Genomic DNA, 16365 nt, shown 5'->3' with positions numbered 1-16365 from the left:
ATCTCTGGTGCCTCCTCGTTTCTAAATCCAGCTTTGTTGTAGGACCTTGAGCATTACTTCAGTTGCATGAGATATCAAGGCAATAGTTTGATCATTACTGCATTTCCTGGGATCCCTTTTCTTTGGAATTGGGATGTATATAGAACGCTTTCAGTCTGTGGGTCATTGTTTACTTTTCCATATTTCTTGACAGATTTTTGTCAAAATTTGGACAGATTCAGTCTCATTAGCTTGTAGCAACTCTGTTGGTATTCCATCTGTTCCTGGTGATTTGTTTTCCAAGTATTTTAAGCAGCTTTCACCTCACATTGTAAAATTTCTGGTTCCTCATCATATGGTTCCTCCGTGAATGAATCTGTCATCCTGGCATCTCTTTTATAGAGTTCTTCAGTGTATTGCTTTCATCTTCCTTTTATTTTATCTTGGTCAGTCAGTATGTTCCCCTGTTGATTATTCAACATCCCTACTCTTGGTTTAAATTTCCCTTTCATTTCTCTAATCTTTTGGAATAGGGCTCTTGTTCTACCCTTTTTGGTGTCTTCTATTTCTATACAATATCTATTGTAATAGTTCTCTTTGTCTGTACATACTAGTCACTGTATTGCTGTATTTACTGGTCTCTGTTTCCATCTCCTTTTGCTTTCCTACTCTTTTTAACCATTTTAAGAGTTCCTTCAGTCATCCATTGAGGTCTTTCTCTCTTTTTAACCAGAGGTATTATCTTTTTGCATTCTTCCCTGATAATGTCTCTGACTGCACTCCATAGTTCTTCTGGTTCTCTGTCAAGTATGTTTAAAGCATCACACCTGTTCCTTATTTGATCTTTATATTCTTCTGGGATGTTATTTAAATTGTATGTTGGCATTATGATTGCTTTGTTGTTCTTCTTTAGCTTTACTCTGATTTTCAATATGACCAGTTCAAGTGACAATAATGCATCCAGTAGGATCCGCAAGCTATGCACCCGCTCCTTCAGAGACAGAGTAACTCCATAAATAGTAGGCCACATGCTCTCTATCTGGTCTTGGGAAACAACTGTTAACAGTTCCTCAGTCTTGTCTGGAGTGAGCTTTAGTTTATTGGCTCTCATCTAGTACCGAGGCAAGATATCAGTCTAGCACATCTACTGCCATACCTGGAGAGGCAATGGAGAGAGCCGTGTGTCATCAGCATATTGCTGGCAACATACTCCAAATCTCTAGATGACTCCACTCAGCAGTTTCATGTAAAGGTAAAGGTGTCCCCGCACTTATAGTGCGAGTCGTTTTCGACTCTTAGGGTGACGTCTTGCGACGTTTACTAGACAGACCGTATATATGGGGTGGGATTGCCAGTTTCTTCCCTGGCCTTTTTTTACCCCCCAGCATATGCTGGGTACTCATTTTACCAACCACAGATGGATGGAAGGCTGAGTGGACCTCGACCCCTTTTACCGGAGATTCAACTTCCTCCTTCCGTTGGAATCGAACTCTGGCCGTGAGCAGAGCTTCGGCTGCGTTACTGCTGCTTACCACTCTGTGCCATGGAGGGTCATTGCGGTTTCATGTAGATGTTAAATAACATGGGGCTCAAATTGAACTCTGAAGAACCCCATACTGAAGGCTCCATGGGGCCGAATAATAGTCCCCACACACCACACTCTGAGAGCAATCATCCAAGTAGGACCGGAACCACTACAAAGCAGTGCCATCCACCCCCAACTCAGACATCCGCTCTAGAATACCATGGTCAATGGTATCGAAAGCCACTGAGAGATCAAGGAGGATTAATATTGACACAATCCCCCTATCTCTCTCCTGACATAGGTTATCATATAGGGTGACCAAGGCAATTTCTGTGCCAAAACTGGGTCTAAACCCTGACTGAAATAGATCTAGAAAATTGGTTTCATTCAAGAGAGCCTGGATCTGTCCTGCAGGCATGCACCCAGGAACGTTGCCCAACAAAGGAACATTAGTGAACAGCCAATGATTATTTAGATTTTCCAGATCCAGGGAGGGTTCCTTAAATATAATGGTCTTACCACTGCCTCTTATAGGCAGATGGGGACCACCCTCTCTCATAAGGAGGCATTAATCACCTCCCTGGCTTAGCCTTCAATGAGGTCCACATGAATATTCTGATGCACGTCCTCATCTGAGCACATGGGAGCTTCGCCATGGGCACCAAAATAATATTCCTTTTTCTAATAGTGTTTTTTTTCCCTTATTGGCTAAGGCTACGGTTCTATGCGCACTTATCTAAGAATAAGCCCCATTACACACAGTGGGACATACTACTGAATAAACAAGACTAGGATTGTGCTATAATTCATGCATATCTAACCAATCATGTTTAAAACTGGGTAATTAATGGACAAAAAGGTATTTTAATTAGTTGAGAGTCCTGGTTCTAGCAGCTTGCTCACTAACAAAAACTTTCAAGAACATTTGATTACAGGTTCAGTATTAGACCATTGATCTTCGCTAGCTATTAACTACAAGAAAATCAATAGCCTATTCAGTACCAACAAGTGAGACTACTATTCTCCAATTAGAAGTTAAAACAAAAATATCCCAGAGGTAAAAATAATGGTTCAGCAAACTCCTGCCCCCCTTTTTTAAATATTAAGTGATAGATTAGCTTTTTAGTCAGCAGTATACTCTACTCCATTATCAATATTACTTTCAAAAGGTTTAAACCTCAATTTTACTTGTAAAATAGCTTCAAGGTAGGGGATTTCCCCTTTTGCCCCTGATTTTTTTTAAACAGTTTTTTGAGGTGTCTCAATTTTTGAAGTTTGAGGAAGTGTTGAAAGATAGAACAACACTTTCACAAACTTCCCCTCTGTGACCAGAACATTTTTTGGGGGGGGGGTGCATGGGGGAAGGAGAGGTAGGGGACGTTCTGCTGTGCAAGCAGAAATTGTTCCACTTGTGAAGTGACTTAGTTGGATACAACCCAATAAATTCACTGGTTAGTATTTCTTAAGACCAAGCGCATGTCCAAGTACTTTGATCCCACAGGTCCACATGGTGTTGGACTACAGCTCCCATCATACCTGACCATGGGTCATACTGGCTGGGGGAATTGGAATTAAACGGAATTGGAATCCAACAGCATCTGAAGGGCAACATATTGGCTACTCCTGGTCCAGATCAACTCAAAGAATTTAGCAAAAAATGAAAGTGAAGTCAAGAATGCATCATATTCTAGATGATTATTTTTTATTCCAACTTTTCACAAAAACTTATGAGACATTCTCCAAAATGATTTTTACAGAGTCCATGTTGCAAACAGAAGAGTTTGTCTATGCTGGCAGAGATTTTAGGCACCATTAAAGGACAGCAAATTATCAGTTGTCAGTATGACAGTGAAGCCAACCATAGCAACACATCCGCATAAACTTAATCACAGAATCATAGGCAACCCAGAATCCCATGCTGTTTTGTTATATAGTAACTTTTAGGGTGAAATTAATTTTCCCCTGTGTATATGCTGCAAAAATGTAATCTGCTTACTACAACCCCATAAAAATTATTCTTTGAGCATAATCAACAGCTCCTCTAGCATGTTACCATAGAACTATTAATTTTAGTTCCTTACAAATGCCCAATGATTGTGGTGTGTTTTTATTTATTGATTCATTCATTTTATAAAAATCCTTATATACCACTACTCATTAAAAAAACACAAAATGGTTTACAACAATCTCTCACACAGTAAAACCATGTCACAATTAAAATCAGAAATCATTGGCTAATTATTGCAGAAAGATATCTTCTCAGTTGCCTACATATATCTGGCAGCATAGAAAAGCTTTCAGCAGGTGTTTAAAAGTCAAGACAGAAGGTGCCTGCTGATTGGCAGATCATTCCACAGAGGTGAGCTGATGACACTAAAGGCTCGATGTCTTGTCAAATGAGCCTTGCCAACTTGGAAGATGACCAATGATGCTCCTGCAGATGATCTCAGTGATCAAGCTGGGATATAAGGTTCAGGTAGTCCTTATGGTACCCTGGACCTAAGTTGTTCAAGGCTTTGTACATTAATAGAAGGACCTGAATGTAGCTCAGACAGTGCAGAAGTTTTAACAGTGATGTCATATGTTGTCAGCCATGTGCTCCCATCAGCAGTCTGCCTGCCACATTCTGTACCAGCTGGAGCTTCCAAACCAGGCCCAAGGCCAGACCCACACAGAGCACATTCTCTTATTCCCAGTGAAATCTGACGGGGAAAGTTTGACAGTAAGGTGTTTGGCTTTCTAGTAAGGTCCTAGATTGCATATTGTCAGCATTCCAACAAATGTTTTAGAGGCACGTAAACATTTTTTTCACTCTTTTTATTAGAGACAGTGAAAGGTAACTAGAAGGCTAGAGGCTGTGTACACACAACCTTTTATTCTAGAATCAAGGGAGACAGCACACTTGTTTTTTTCTATGTAGTTCATACCCAATCTAGATCTATTGCATATTTGTCCCCCCCAAAAGCACTTTTTGAGAAACTAGTTTCATTCTGAGAATAAAAGCTCATTGCAGATATATTCTGTGTTACCTCACTGTGTGCCCATTTGAAAACAGAGGAAAAAAAGATATCGGTGAATTCAGGAATGAGAGAGTGTATCCACACCTGCCTGATAGTGTTGAGGGTGGGCATATACCAATATTGCAATCACCACTTCATTCACTTGGGCAATGTGCAGGGAGTAAAAGTTATGGATAAAGGGGAGGGTTTTCAAATGTGTATCAAGTAAACATGTCCACCCTTGTGGATGGCAGGAGCTAGAATCAGTGTAGTCAGAAGGTTCTGTCAGCTTCAGTTCTCTGTTTCCCATGTTTCCAATCTTAAATTCAGTTCTGCACATTTCTGCAGCAATTTGCTAATTTTTAAAAAAATCCTCAAGAAAATTCTCCAGCATTTTAGTGCAAATTTCTCCTGATAAACACGGTTTTTGTATGCACTTTTGACTAATGTATACATTTTTGCAAGCAATTTCTCCCGATATAATGTAATTCATTTTGTATGTTTTTCATTTTTATCCACACTTTCCCCTTATATTCACATTTCTGTAAACATTGTTTGGTTGGACAACTGTATCACAAAATTCAGATAAGTGCAAATTTCAAAGGATGGCTGTGATTCAGTTCTCCTATTGCTTTAGAAAGTGCAAATTTTACAGACTTGGCTTTAAATGCAAACTGGATCCCCCATCCCTAATCCAGATTGACAACAACATGTTGAGGATGAGCATAAACGGTTCCAGATTGAGAAAAACTACATTTTTTGTGCTGCAAATGGGTTAGTATGTATGCACAGCCAGGATTTTGTTGCATACAATTTTATAGTGAATGTTGAAAGTTAGTATCTGTTGCAGATGCTCCATTTATCCCTTTTCACCAAGGACAGTCTCTCTCTCTCTCTCTCTCTCTCTGTGTGTGTGTGTATGTGTGTGTGTCTGTGTGTGTGTGTGTGTGTACCTTTCCTTGGAAAATAACTATCCCTATTTTGGATTTGGGGAGTTTCTACCTTGGTGGGTTTCATTTGCCTTGCTTTTAAATAATGGCAGGAAAGAGAGACAGGCTCTGGTGCTGAGTAGATTTATTGTATGCTTGATGCGTTTCGGAATTTATCCTTCTTCAGGAGCAGTGGAGATCTGTTTTCTTTACTCTATCCAGGCAATTCAAATTTTTTGTCCAGCTCCACACTAAACACAACCAAACTGCTCCTGAAGAAGGATAAATTCCGAAACGCGATGAGCATACAGTAAATCTACTCAGCATCAGAGCCTGTGTCTCTTTCCTGCCTTCAGTTTGGTGCTTTTTCCCTTTTGTTTCTGCCTTGCTTTTAAATTAAGTCAGTTTACCCAAGCTTCAGCTGGGATGATTCTGTCTTGGCTCCCCAAGACATAAAACACCACAGCAACATTGCTTCCCATGTTCTAAAGGTAGCCAACCAGATAGCAGCCCTTTTCAGATGCTCATTCACATGTTTTACCATCAGCTGGAAGGGAAGACACTATTGTCATATCCGTACAGGCTCCTGCAACCAGGGTTTCAAATCACAGGGAAGCCTGCGCACAACAGCGGCCTCCTTTCTACAGATGTCCCCCTGCCCCATCAAGGAAGGAGAGGGCAGTAGCCAAACATTGCTTTCCCTTCATGTGATGGCAAATCAGAAGAGCAAAAGCCTGAATAAAGTTAGTTAAGTGTTGCTGAATGTGTTTGAGTTATTATTATTATTTATTATTATTTATTGCACTTTTAGACCGCCCTATAGCAACAGGGTCTCAGGGCGGTGTACAACAGGATAAAAACAGATTTAAAACCAGTGAATGTGGATACAACATACAACATATAAGTATAAAAACACATTAAAAACAGATTAAGACAAAATTAATAAAATTACAAATAATTAACTATAACATTAAAATTAAAAACTAAGACTAAAACAAAAACTAAAATGCCTGCAGCTGTGTGATGGATACATTCCTGTATGGATACATTTTGATAAAATAAAACTGGCCTCAAGATTGCCCAGAAACTTATTGGACTAATCACCTGCCAGGAAACAGCTCATACCTATTGTTGACTTTTGGCCAGCTTGATTAGGTAAGCAAATGACAAGTGTTTTACTGCATAGCGATTGATGAGGTATACCCCTATCTTATTGACAGGCAGTTATTTTTTTCTTGTCTCTATTTTGGATCCGTTTTTCCTTTTCAACAGATTTTGGGTATGCATTTTTAATTTTTAAAATTTATTTATTTATTTTTTTTTAAATCTTTTAGTGTGAATTGCTAGAGTGCCATCCGTCAGGTTTCTTCCTCCCCTCCCCAGTCTGTTGAATTTAAATATCTTAATAGGTAGAGGAGGTGATGCACTTTGTCTCTGGTATGCGTGGATGTAATTTCACACACTCAAACACTAAAACATCATGTAGCACGGCTTGCCCTATTGCAAGCTGCAGTGGGTAAGGTCCATTTTGAACTGTTGATAAAATATTCCGGAACAATTATGCCACCTACCCCAGGATATCTTTAAAAGCCTTGGGCTTTTAAGGAAACAGGATAGGGCATACTGTTGCAAAGTAAAGTAATGGAACATGCAGCAGTGGCCAGAAGCTGTAGTAGTGGAACGTGTGTGTGTGTGGGGTGTGTGTGTCAGGCAGTGATTCTTAGTATGGCAACAGGCCGGGGGCATTCTAATTACACAGGAATGTTTCTATTTTCATCCTGAAAATACAGGAGGCTGTGAGAATGGACTTTTCCCTTTCTTCTATGATGACTCCACGCTGCCTGTCCATGTGCATGTAGAATGGAAGAAAGGCAGCCCTACAGGAGAATTATTGCTACATGGGGGTGGGGGAGCCGGGAAGGAGGTTTGCAGCTGGGAGCACAGGGGAATCTGGGGAGGTGCAAAGGACAGGCTTGTTCAAAAGCAAGCTGCCTCTGAAGAAGAGCATGCAGAAACACTGCACACACAGAAGCCTCACTTTGTACATGTTACCCCTGCAAGACAGAGAACACACAAATAGGAAATGGAAGCAGTTTGTTTCACTTACATTTGAGGGCTGAGCTTTCTCAAAACTCCAACTCCTGACTCCCTTGTGTGATTAAACATGCCATCTCTCCTCCTTTCCTTGCACAGATATTTTTTAAATGTATATCCTAGAAAAGCTTTGCCAGCGTCAGATTGCATCCTCTGGTCTTGACTAAATTTGCACAGGGTTCAGGTTTGGCTGGCTCACTTTCTTTAACACAGGAGGTTCTCTGGCCACATCTGTTAACCTGCCTGATCTTTTCCAACAGTGCCAGGTTTTCTGTCAATCCCACCCCATTCCTCCCTGCTGTGATTTTCTGGCAATGGCAGCAAATTCTGTTTGGATCCAGACAGACTTAAGCTCTTGCCTTTCTGGCTACGAAAAGGGTGCTGGGCTGCCAAGAGCATATGTGCTAGTGTTGCCACTTATATGTTAATTACACTTCTGAAGAGATGCCAAGGATAGCCGTCTAAACTGAGCCTGACACTTGTTTACTCTTGACTTGAAACCTGGATCAGTCAAATGATATTTCTCCTGCAGCTCTGATTAAGGAGGTGTGAATTCTAGACGTAGCTGTGTACGGGTCATGACTTGCCCAGGACTGCAATAGCAAGGTTTTTAAAAAAAAAGGGGGGGGGAGGCTCAGGGGTATATCTCTTAGAGCAGGGGTTCCTAAATTGTTGAATCCCAGTCCACGGAATTCATTCATGTGATCCACGAGGTAATGGGAGGCTAGAATTCAGAACTTTAATCTTGATAATATATTTTTTTCTTTTAATAGTGGCAATATGTATTTTATTGCTTTTTATTTATTTCATTGTATTACAGTTGAAATTATACGGAATTCAAAATGTAACACAATAAAATACAAGAAATACAAGAAATAAAAAATGCTGTTAAAATCGTACAGCATCTAGCCACAGTGCATTACAATTGCCACATAGAATCATTAAGCAGTTCTACCAAGACCCGCAGCAACTTTCAAGTGGTTCATGGGGGGGAAAGTCTGGAAATGACTGCTCTACAAAGATGTGAAACTGGTCGCTCTGAAATTAACAGGCAACTGTTGTATTCTGTGGGTTGGTAATATTCTCAAATAGGGAACATTCTTTTACAAAAGGGCTGAAAGTCCTTGGGCCTTCACCTCATTTCTGTGAAGCTCCATGTCACTCCCTGTGGCTTGCACTGATTTGACTTTGGCCTGTACTTGGATCAGAGATGGCTAGCTGGCAGCCCAAGAGTTCCCAAGTTGTGCAAATTGAGCAGAGAAGCCCTATGCGTGGTGAGTTCCTCTCTTTGTGTGTGGAATACAAACCCTGACATGGCTAGGTATTCCCCCAAATCCCACGCCAGGCAAAGGCATGGGAAAAAAAATCTATAATGGGTCATGTCCACTAGTTGATTTGGTACCCCTGATGGTGTTCTGCTGCCTTTCCTCTCCCCCTCCATCCTCCTCCATTGAATTCATGTCTTGTTTATTTATTTATTACATTTATACCCTGCCTTTCTTTTCATGATAGAAACCCAAGGCTGCTTACGTATGGTTCCCAGGGGGTCTCCCGTCCAGGCACTGACCAGACCTGACCCTGCTTAGCTTCAGCAGGATGCTGGCCCCATGTGCCTTCAGACCATAGCCTGGGACCATAGCCTGCTGTTCCCTCACCCCATATCAGGAATCCATGCTCCTGCAGTGCTATGCTCCAAGCCCATGAGGCAAGCTTGTATCCCTTCTCCCTCAGTTTTAGACTACTGAAAGGGAATGCCTGCAGCTTTCCTGGTTACTACAACAGTTCTCCATTGTCCAGTAGTACTGCATTGTACAAAGATGCCTGCTTCTTAGCTGCTGAATGCTAAAGCACAAAGAACCTTAAGAAATTGATAATTCCTGTTTTGGACTGGACCCATAACGAAAAGATGTAATTCACTAGAAAAGACAATAATGCTGGGAAAAACAGAAGGGAGTAGAAAAAGAGGAAGGCCAAACAAGAGGTGGATTGATTCCATAAAGCGAACCACAGACCTGAATTTACAAGATCTGGTTTATAACAGATGCTATTGGAGGTCGCTGATTCATAAGGTTGCCATAAGTTGTAATTGACTTGAAAGCACATAACAACTACATCAATTGGGGGGGGAGTTGAAGGAATATGGGCAAGAATTGGCTCAAGGAAGGTCTCTAATGGCCAAATCAGATGGAAAACTGCTTTATTGCCTAAGATTATCCAGCAGTGGATGCGTTGAACAGCATTTGCACTGTTCTGACCTCCCTGTACCTTGCCCCTCTCTTTCCTGGTAAGCAGCAGCAACTCAGCTAACAGGTAGTCCACCCCAACACCAACACACTGTCCACTAGTGAATCACCATTTTATTTCTGAAGGATGTCTGTTTCTCTGTGTGTGTGTGTGTAAACCCTAGGTGATGCATTTAGCATCACATCTAGCTTGAGCCTAAAGGAGAAAAACTGTGGTCACATAGACAAATGCAATGCAGATTTTGCCTTCACTTCCATTCCTCTGCCTCTGTGTGTGGGTGTGAGTGTGCATGGACGCCGATGCACACGCCTAGGTGATGATCTGCATATGTAAATTAGAGGCTGTCTACATCGTAAATGCACCATGTGAAAAGTAGCCAAGTTCTGATACTGCAGATTCTGTCTGGACAACTGTCACTTGAGGAAAGCTTGGAAGCCTTTGCCTTCATGCCAAGCTGAGAGAGAGAGAGACAGAGAGAGAGAGAGAGAGAGAGAGAGAGAGAGATGTGCTGCTGGCCAATTAGCTTCCTTGGCTAATTTCCCCTGCTTCTCAATTGCCTGGGGAAATTAGCTGAGTGAGATAACAAAATATATATTTTGCTTTATTTATTCCTTTAAAATGATATTCTGCATTTCTGCCATAGTTGGCAGCTTAATAAAAAAAAATCTTATAAATAACAATATAATAATATGAAACTGCAATGAAATAAGAAATCAGGCCCTTCTGTGTAAACAATAAGAGTAAAAGTAGCAGATAGTCAGTAGCAGATACAGTAGTCAGCAGGAGACAGGCCAGCTCCAAAGTCAGGCCCCCTCTTCAAAAAGCCTGAGTGAATAGGATAGATTATGCATGGTTCCTAAAAGACAGCGGGTGGATCTCCCTTGGGAGGTATCAAAAACGTTTGTCCAGAGAACAGAATATTATTCTCTCTCATTAATATCGTTCTATATTATCATTTAAACACCTCATGCCACGTTCCACAGCTCAATGACAGAACAAATGCTTTGTATGCAGAAGGTCCCACATTCATTCCATGGCATCTCTAGGCAGGGCTGGAAAGACCTTTGTCTGAAACCCTTGGGAACTACACTTTAAGATGGATGCAAACTGGATCAAATTCAGAGGATGGCAGCAAGGATGATCAGGGGGCTGAAAACAAAGCCCTATGAGGAGAGACTGAAAGAACTGGGCATGTTTAGCCTGGAGAAGACTGAGGGGAGGTATGATAGCACTCTTCAAGTACTTGAAAGGCTGCCACACAGAGGAGGGCCAGGATCTCTTCACAATTGTCCCAGAGTGCAGGACATGGAATAATAGGCTCCAGTTACAGGAAGCCAGGCAGAACATCAGGAAAAAAATCGTAACTGTTAGAGCAGTATGACAGTGGAACCAATTACCTATAGAGGTGGTGGGCTTTCCAGCTCTGGAGGCATTCAGGAGGTGGACAGGCACCTGTCGGGTATGCTGACTGACCTAGTTGGTTAGTTAATGCTGAACTAAGGTGGTTCAAAAGCTGCTGTTGTTGCAAAGTTTGGCTACCAGAGTAATGGCTGGTTCAGCCTGCTGGAAGTGTATAATACTGGTTCTGAAGAGCTTGCATTGGCTGCCTATATGCCATTAAGCTAAGGCTAAGGTTTTAATGAACAGCCCAAGACCCAGTCATCTCAAGGAACACTTCTCCCTGCATTGTCCTGCCTGGGCATTAACATCTGCCAGGGAAGCCTTCTTTAGACCACCTCTGGGTGATGCCTATGGTCTTTTCATCAGAAGTAGGGCCTTCTCAATGGTGGCACCCTGGCTGTAGAATGCCATCCCCAACTGCAGTACAACTGATGCCAACACTGGTTAGCTAAACACCTGCTTTTTCCTCTATGCCTTTAATGGGGAGAGAGACTGATTAAAATGTGATGATTCAACTTGTTCAATACTGGGAAAGAGCAGATCAAGGGAGTGGATGAAAATAGTTCTTCAAAAACTTGTTTTATGCCTTTTTAATGTTATGTTGAACAATTTTTACTGTGTGTACTTATTTATTATGTAATGTGCTCTGGGATTGCTTGGCATTGAAGAGTGGGCTAGAAATAGTATGCAGAAATAAATAAATAAAATTAGTCCATGTGGTATGAAGCATCTTTCACCAGCTGAGGCTGGTGTGCCAGCTGTGAGTGACCCATTCTGGACAGAGATCGCCTGGTCACTCAGTCCATGCACTAGGGATCTCCTGATAAGTCTACTGCAGTGCCTTATATGTAGGGCTTGCCATGAAGACTTCTCCAAAAACTTCAGTGAGTTCAGCATACAGCTCCTAGTTTAGTGTAAGAACTCACTAGTTCATTAGCAAATACAATGCTTTCTGAGCACAGCTGAAAGTGCTGGTGCTTGCTTTTCGGGTCTGACATGGATTGGAACCTGATTATCTTGAGGATCACTAGCAGCCTTTATACTGAGCCCTCTTGCCTTTGGAGCCAAGGCAGGGTTGCGTTGTGTTGTGTTGGGGCCACACTTGGGCTGGGTGGGTTTAGGGGTGAAAGGGGTTGAGGTGGGCAATGGCGGTAGCAGCACTTCTTTTTTTTAGCTCCCATACCCCCTCCAAAAGCCTATTTCTGTGCAACACCATGTCAGGATGACACCCGGGCTTCTGGGAAAGAAATGGCTTCTGTAGAGAGGAGCTGCCACAGCTGCCAGTCAGTACCACCCCCTCAATGTTTTGCTGTATTCTGCCCCCCCCCCATCACTGGAATGTGTCCTGCACTACGTATATGATAAGGGCATTTTGGATCAACCCTAAGCAGGTGGTAGCAGGGGACAGGGCTTTTTTTTCTGCTGTGGCACTCCATCATGGAATGATTTCTCCAGGGAGGCTTGCCTGACCCTGAGCTTGCTGCACCCAGTAAAAACCTTTCTTTAAATTTGTCCAAGGCTTTTAGTGCTCCTTTTTAAAACAACAACAACAAAAAACTCTTTCTTTTCTTTTATGCTGCTTTTGTTGTTGCTGCTTTTGGGTTAGATGATGATGGTGATGATAATAATGATGATTAATTACTCACCCTTCACCCAAAGGTCCCAGGGCGGGTTACAACTATTTTAAAATACAGCATTAGAAACAATTACGGATTCCAAAATGGGGTGGGCCCTAAAAACACACATATCAGATGTCATATTGCAGTGTAAAGTGTTGCATCTTCTATAAAGATTATAAAGTGAGGGGTTTTTTTTGGGGGGGAGCAGTGATAAACATGTAGGGACAACCCTGGTGGTTGTGGGGACAAGTCCCGGCCTGTCATCAGAACCTTTCAGGGCCCTGACTTGGCGAAAATGAGGTCCAAGTCGGGGGTGATTTTCCCTCTCCCCGCCTTCGAGCCCTCGTGGATCACACAGTTATCGCCACCTTTCTCGGCCTTTAATGCCTGTTTCCTCTTAGGCATTCCCAAGCTGCACTCTCCCCATGCTCTACCTCTCCTTAACCCTCGCTTTCCCCCCCCCCCTTGGCTGTTGAAGCTGCTTATTCATTATTTCTCATTGGCAAAGGACTTTGCTTGCAAAAAAAGCTAAAGAACGGGTGGTTAGAAACCCCCACTTTGCGTGCCCGCTATAGAATGTGTGTACGATGCTGAAAAGCGGAGACGGGAGGGGGAAGGGGAGGAGAAGGAGGAAACCAGAGGATCAAGTAGACAGGCGGCGGCAGCCAATCAGCGTCGCTTTCCCGAGCTGCAGAAAGCAGAGCCGGCATATGAGCTGAAGCTTTGGAGATAACACAGAGCTGGAATCCTGTGCGCCTCTCTCGCTCTCTGGACCGGGAGTAGGTGCGCACTGAGGATAGAAGTACCCCCTCTCTTTTTTGTTTGCTTCTCTTATAGCCATTAAAGTTCTCTGTTACCAGTTAGGGCAAGTCAGCTAAGGTAAGGCTTGAAATAAACTGACCCCTTTACAAAAAAGAAAATATATGCAATATCTTATGGCAGGACATATAGGAGGCTGCTGTTGCTGCCGCCGCCACTGTCCATCTCAGCCAGAGAGAACCTAGCTTTTAGGTAGAGGTATCTAAGACTTTTATTTTGTACTGCTATATCTAATATTTGTGTAGGGCAAATGGTTGCCTTTCAAGTCCCCCCTCCTTTTCTTTCATGTTCGCTGCTGACTGAGCCTTACCCAGCTTCTGTGATGCTCTTCTGTTGCTGTGCGTTTGCTTAGCCCGGAATATTTGTAACGGAAGCTACAATTTAAAAGAGAGAGAGAGAGAGAGAGAGAGAGAGAGAGGGCTCTATTATCTGTGCATGCGTGTCTGTTTGTATTCCCCTAAGAATGCCAGTACCGTCGATGCTGCTGTTCTCCAACGTGGGCAATGCACACATTTGGAAGGGGGAACACATTCCGGTCCGACACAGATATGTGTGAGTCTCTATAGCGTTTAACCTTTCCAGTCGTGAGGAAGGCTGAATGTTGACTTGACAGGAGTATTGCAATGTAACGCAATCGCTTCTCCGCCAAGCCAGCCTTCTCCCCCGTTCCCCATGTGCCGCGCTTGAACCATTACCTGCTATTTCAGCCCTTAGAAAATGCAGGGAAGGCAGATAGCTTAGAGGGCAGCGCCTTCTTGTTAACGCTTTCAACAATTGCCGGCTAAACTTTCTCTTTTTACTTCTGATAGTAGAAGGCATTGGAATGGAGGCAGAGTGAAAAGCCTGCCCCATTTTTTTCATCTCATAAAGGAAGATATCAACAAGATGGGTGGTGGTGGTGGAGTGATGAGTGTTCCTTGAGAGCTGCAATTTTTGCATATGGAAAGAATTTGGAGACTCGGGATGAAGACACTTTGGGGTGGGGGAGGGAAAATACAATATTTTGCTAATTAATTCATTGGAAACACTGTCTCATTGAATCTTCAGTTGGGTGTCCTGGCCTGCCAAAGGGGCAAATGAGCTACTTTAGATAAGGCAGAATAAACAACAGTGCATCACTGCAAAGCAGACATTTAGAAAATACTTATTAATTACTACACTTGAAGGCTTTGAGTTGGGATTTACAACATACAATGTACCAAAGAACATACATGGATTCCCCCCACTTTCTGAAAACATGTATTTTTAATACACATCACATGAATGCTTACTGCTGTCAGATGATTTAGAACGAAGCAATTTAAAACAAAACCATTCCATTTTCTCCTCTCCCCTTCAAAGCGAACTGAGTACAGGGACAAGGACTATGCTTTTATAGGCTGAAGGTCAACTATGGGTGCTATCCAGCCAAAGTTAAGCATAAGTACCCTAATTTCAATGGGTGAGAGTTAAATATATGCCTAATTCTCCTGCTGAAATCAGTTTAAGTAAATAATGATCAGCTTTGGCTGCTTGTGTCCTTTATGTTAAAAAATGTTCTCTTTGCAATCATTCTTCTATAACCAGTGTATGCAATGCTGTTATTAAAAATATACTCATGTCTTAAAAAGTAAATAGTTATGTCTTAAAGTCAGTAAGTAATCTGAGTGCTTTACAGAGGTGTGAACCTGATTGAATAGACACTATCTTAATTTTTAGGAGGCCCAAATACAAATTTAGTAAGAGAGCCATAAATCTTCCCAGCCTCTTAGCATCCGGCACTATGTTACAGTAATCCATTTTTATTTATTTAGTTATTTATTTTTAGGAGGGTCCAGGAAGTTAATCTTACTTATATTTTGTATAAGGCATACTAAGCTTTGTGGGTTTTTTTCCTTATAAATATAGGAGTGTGTGATGTGATATGCAGTCTCACAAAATAGTTTTGTGGATACAATTTTCTTGAAAACATTGGTAATCATGATAGGAATATCTCAGTATTCTGCTTCCTGTTTGCCACTTAAGGGATTGTCAAGACTGTGTCAAAGAGAAAAGTTTGACTTATGTCAGTGGGGGTGTTAGAGGGTGCTGTGCAACTCATAGGTTCATTATTTTTTATCCACTCATCAAGGCTACAATCCTATATTGACTTACCTGTAAGTCCCTTTGAACTCTATGAGGTTTACTAATAATTAGACCTGTATAGGGCTGTACTTTAAAGCTCTTCTTAAAAATTTCACAAGATTTTGCTAATTTCCTCAGGTATATTTGATGTAGCTTATGTGATATATAAAGTATGTAATGTGGATAATTTGCTAATTTTGCATAGTGATGAATTCATTAAAGTATTGTGTAAAGCACATTAGGATTGTTTCCATTATAGTTTTATAATAATAACAAATTATATCAATGATAATAATGCATGGTGAATTTCTTGAATGTATGTATTTGTGTGGGAGAGAGAGCACTCAAAATAGGGAAAATATTACAAATTCCTATATATTGACAAATTTTAAGTAGCCTTCAGTAAAGATAAAATATTTGAAATGTTTAATAATGAAAATTGACTGGATATTGGTGATTGCTAAATGAAATAACTTTGGATGGATGGATATTTGGATCTGGTTCCCACCAGGCTTCATTTTGCATAAAGCAAAGTTTGAATTTGCTTTATTGTTTTTGCTTTGTTAAAATATTTCTATCCTGCTTTTTGGTCCAAAGACTTTCAAGGCGGCTAACAGTGTTATAATAAATCAATCCTAAAACAACAGTGTGAA

At 41.5% G+C, this 16365-nt stretch overlaps 1 protein-coding gene across 2 annotated transcripts in view; it reads left to right on the top strand.

Annotated features, from left to right (window-relative positions):
- CDH18 (cadherin 18) overlaps positions 1–16365 on the top strand; it is a 560265-nt gene that overhangs the window by 106860 nt on the left and 437040 nt on the right. The window contains exon 1 of one of the 2 annotated variants that reach the window (XM_061589822.1): positions 13532–13669. The exons of the other annotated variant lie outside the window; for it this stretch is intronic. The gene's annotated coding sequence lies outside the window, so the exon portion shown is untranslated. Of the gene's footprint in view, positions 1–13531; positions 13670–16365 lie in introns of those variants that run through there. 2 annotated transcript variants of the gene reach the window in all.

The sequence above is a fragment of the Rhineura floridana genome, chromosome 1 (genome assembly GCF_030035675.1).
Source record: "Rhineura floridana isolate rRhiFlo1 chromosome 1, rRhiFlo1.hap2, whole genome shotgun sequence".
Classification (NCBI taxonomy): Eukaryota; Metazoa; Chordata; class Lepidosauria; order Squamata; family Rhineuridae; genus Rhineura; species Rhineura floridana.
Note: the sequence above shows the minus strand (reverse complement) of the source record. Positions and strands in the feature narration are given on the sequence as shown.